The sequence below is a fragment of the Eumetopias jubatus genome, unplaced genomic scaffold (assembly GCF_037043125.1).
Source record: "Eumetopias jubatus isolate StellerSeaLion01/CBP00866 unplaced genomic scaffold, mEumJub1_p1.0 scaffold_11, whole genome shotgun sequence".
NCBI classification, from domain to species: Eukaryota; Metazoa; Chordata; class Mammalia; order Carnivora; family Otariidae; genus Eumetopias; species Eumetopias jubatus.
Genome location: NW_028274817.1, coordinates 28,208,350 through 28,213,396, shown reverse-complemented (window position 1 = coordinate 28,213,396; position 5,047 = coordinate 28,208,350).

The following is a 5,047-nucleotide window of genomic DNA, read 5'->3' as shown; positions in this document are numbered from 1 at the left end:
TCATGTTATAATTTCTATGTCTTTATTGATAATCACTATTTCGTGAGACATCATTTTCTCATACTTTGCTTTAGTTCTGTAGACTTCAGTTCCCTTATTTTAGCATATTTAAAACATCTCATTAGAAGTGTTTATCTGGGGTGTCTGGCTGGCTCAGTCAGTAGAGCACACAACTCTTGATCTTGAGGTCATGAATTCAAGCCCCACGTTGGGCATGGAGCCTACTTTAAAAAAATAAAGTGTTTGTCTATTAATTCCAATGTCTGGACTTTCTCAGGGACAGTTCCTATTGACTGCCTTATTTCCCATGTGTATGAGTCTATCTTTCTTTTTCCTTTGCATGTCTCTGGGCAGTACAGAAACCCCAAATGGAATACAAACAGAAACAAATGAATATAACATATTTCAAATAAATAACATAACCACTTTAGGGGTTGGGGTGGAGGGAGAACTAACCCAAAAAACTTTTGAACACAATTTTTTGACTATATACCCTCAAACAAAATAATTGTAAACAAATAGTACACTCTAGTTAGTATGTATGGCTTTTTTTTTTTTTCAGTTGTATGGGTTAAAAATTCTCAAGTTACAAAATGGAAAGGAAGAAAGCTAGAATGAACTCTCTGGTGTTGAATGTCAATCAGAACTATCAGTATGAACTCATGGTTCATAATATATTTCACTTGCATATTTTCTGGCTCTGTCAACTGATAAGGCCAAGTAGTAATAATGTTCTAATGACAATGAACACACCTAATGCCCAGAGCCTGGTATCTAAATACTCTTCCTTAGTAAAAAGAACCAGGGCTACTTGGAGAAATGGCTGATTCCAAGGCTAGGACAGCAGAAATATCTTGTGGTGCCAGAAAATAAAGAGGTACTCAAAGAATGAAGTTAGCTTGAAATGACTTCTAATAGCCCAATATGGGATAATTTGACAAACAAAATAATGATAGTAGTGAAATGTAACCCATAAGATACATTTAAAAAAATTTTTATTGTTGTAGGAGTAAATTTTTTTTAAGTAAGACCAATCTTGTAGGCAATATTTCAATGTAGTCTTTAATGTGTTTGTTACAAATGAGAACTAAAGGACTAGAATTTACTTCCAAAACTAGGGCAATGGTAAATTTCCAAAGCTAAAGGAAGGTAAACCACTGTGTAAAGCGTCCTTCTATCATGTACATTATGAACCTACTGAGTGATTTCCCATCGAGTTTCAAAATTAGTCCAAGGGAGTGTCAAGGGGAAAATAAAGCCATATCTTGTTTGCTTCTTTCAAATTCATCAGACAATACTGTGTGCCCAGAGAGCATACAGAGCATACTCCTCTAGACACTATCTACGACAACAGACCTTTCTAGAATACTAAACTACTTCTAATGTCTGTAGACTGCCCCAACCAGATTTAAACTACCTGTGAGATATAAACTTCTAGTCACATATCCTAAATGCATACATTCAAAACTACCATTTTAAAATAAATTGGAAAGTAGGGAAACCTTAAAAAAAGGATACATTCTGCTATAATACACACACTATTATAAACATTATAAGTGTGTGTGTGGATATATATATAGAAAGAGCAGATAATCAAGATTTAAATAAGATGGTTAAAAAAAAAAGAAATGTAGATTTTACCAAAGGAACTATAATAACTGCCCCAAGCTACAACTATAAACAGATTCGCTACTATGGTAATTTGTCTAGGTTCTGGAAAAAAATAACTAAAACAAAAAAACACAACCCAACCAATCAAAACAAAACAAAAACAAATAAAAAACAAATAAAAAACAAACCCACAATAAAACCCACCCTAGAATAAAACAAACATTGATGAGTCTATACTGATACAAACAAACAAACAGAAAGGAAAAGCCCTGTCCTACAGCAGAATTCCAATTAATAAATGTAGAAGGAATGATGGAACTAGAAAATCACCATTTGGCAACCGCCATAATAATACTTGTTTCATGCAAGAATCACCAATGGATGCTAAGACCAGTGGGTGAGAATATAATCAGGAAAAAAGATATCTACATAGTATTGAAGCATCTTTCCATAAGATACGTATTAATTACCAAGAGTAAAATGTAACTTTACAGTGGAGGAGCCTGTTAGGGATCACCTTAATCAAATGGTTGCAGTTAATAAACATTATGAACAAAAGCACAAAGCAATATCATGTATCTCTAATGTGATGCACTATAAAAGACAGAACATCACTCTCTGGTACTCCTGCCAAAAATGTATAACCTAAATCTAATAATGAGGGATCACCAGAAAAATCCAAATTGGGGGATATTCTATAAGATAACTGGCCTGTACTCTCTAAAAAGTCAAGGTCCAGACAAAGAATGAGGAACTAAGCAAGATTAAAAGGAGTCTAAAAAGACAATTAAATGCAGTGTGTGATTCTAGATTGTATCCTGGACCAGATGTTTTTCCTTTTGCCCTAAAGACAACCAGTGTGACAACAGGTGAAATTTAAATTTAAGATTAGTACATTTCATAAAAGTATGATATCAGTGTTAATTTTTAATTTTGATCATTGTTCTGTAGTTATATATGAGAAGTTCTGTTTATAAGAAATATCTACTTAGAGGTAAAGGAACACCAAGTCTGCAACTAAATTTTAAATGTTTCAGAAAAATATATGGGGGAAGAGAAAGCAAATGTGGTAAATTGTTAACATTTGGGCAATTGGTATATGTGAAAGGTATAGAGTACACCCTTGAAAATTTTCTGTAAGTCTGATATTATTTCAAAATAAAAAGTTTTAAAAAATTCTAGGAACAGAGTCACCTAGGTGGCTTAGTCGGTTAAGCATCTACCTTGAGCTCAGGTCATGATCTCAGGGTACTGGGATGGCTCCATGCTCAGTGGGGAGTCTGCTTCTCCCTCTCCCTCTGCCTCTCCCCCTGCTCGTGTTCTCTCTCTCTCTCCCTCTGTCCCTCCCCACAGCTCATGCTCTCTTTTACTCTCAAATAAATAAATAAATAAATAAAATATTTTTTAAAATCCTAGGAATAAACCCAATAAAATGTGTGCAAGACCTCTATGTGGAAAACTATAATGCTTTACTGAGAGACAGTGAAGATCTATATAGGAGAGATATACATTATTCATAAATTAGAAGACTCATATTGTAAAGAGGTCAATTCCCTCAAATACAGATTCAATGAAATTGCAATCACCCCCCCGAATGTTTTGTGCGCACACACGCGTGTGTGTGTGTGTGAGAGAGAGAGAGACAGACAGAGAGACAGAGACACAGAGAGACTTAAAGCTAAATTTTAAGTGTATCTAAAATTACAAGAGGTATTGTAGACACTTTTAAAGAAGCAGAAGCAGAAGTGAGAGGACGCTACCAAATATCAGACATATTATAAAGTCGTAGTAAACAGGATGATATAATATTGACACAGATAGACAAAAGAGAGCCCTAAAACAATCCCTATATATGGAAACTTGTTATATGACAGAGATGCTACTGCAGAGAAATGGAGAGAGAATGGTGCGTCATTTTAAGAACTCTGATAAACAGATGCTGAAATGGAGTTAGAAATGCAAGAGGTTTATTGGGAATGGGGTGAGTATCACCTGTGAAAGATAAAAGAGAAGGAAGCAGGATTGTGCAGCAAGAGCCTCAAACTGTGATACATACCTGATCAATTTTTGGCCAATCCAACAGGGAGCTCTAGAGCAAAGATTACCAGTTAGAGGGGTCCCACAGTGGACAGAATTGCCAGGATGGAGTACGCCCTCCATGTTGAATGGCAAGTTCTTTCTCATTGGGAGATCCTCCGTGGCTGCCACAATACATCCCTTATGCTGAGCAGATCAATTTCTCCATACACGTTTGGGGACAAGTTTTTGTAGTTTTCCCATAGGCCTCTCTTCCTGAGCAAAACTTAGAAAAGGGAAGTTAGTGGAAAAAATCCACAGCCCCCCTTGCTACAGTTGGTCCCAGAACTACAGCTGGAATCCATTGTCTCCTCCCTCACTATCCATCCTCAATTCCTCTCACCCTCCGCTATCGCCTCTGCTACTCCCGGTGGCTTACGTGGTCAAGTGAGTAAAACACTCATTACTGAGAAACTTGAACACCAGTAACCATACACACCTCAATTTGGGGTTACGGCACTTGCCTATTCGCAATTAAAATGGAGCAAGGCAAAGGAGTATCAAGAGTTGTCCAAATGGATTACATAAGTTCCATTCCTATTTCGCCCTGTCCTTGTTTTGTGACTGCAGCCCACTGGGACTTGCCAGAAACTCCACAATGCGTGTCTTCTCACGCCTTACTCTTCCCACTCCCTAGGGTCTGCTGGATCATATGAGTTAAACAGCCGGGCTGCTTTTACGTCCCAGAGTTCCTGCTCTGTGACTTGGTCGGAAGTGGTAGACTTCAATGGCCCTGGGTATATAGAGTGGCTTGGTATTCCCAGGTATGGAATGACTTGCACTAAAATCCAAATGGTCCTTCCTGGTGCTGTGCTTTTTTTCTTTGTGGTAGGGATTACCAGATGCCACAATTTGTCTTTTGCTTTGGCGGGGATTTCCCTGCATGCTCCTGACCACTGGATTCTTAAAAACTTCATTAAATCTTTATCTCCTGCAATCTGGAGCACATGTGTCTTACCAAAGCCTCCAGAGTGCTAGTCTTCTCTTGCTCATCCTGCTCAATCAGCACAATGAGATTATTGATGTAATGGATCAATGTGTTGTTCTGCAGATGTCCAGGGAGGCCAGATCTCTTTGAACTATGTTACGACAGAAGGCAGGAGAAATAACACATCCCTGGACAAAACTATAAATGAATATTGTTATACATTCCGCATGAATGTGAGCTCTTTCTGATTCTCGCTCTTGATTGGGATAGTAAAGAATGCATTTGCCAAATCAATGGCCATCTGTCATGTACCTGAAGCCAAATTAATTTGCTCTAGCAAAGGTACCATGACTATCACAGAAGCTGTGATTGGCTTCCACTTTCTTGAGCTTACTGTCATCTCTAGTCATCTTTCAAGTCCTATTCAGTTTC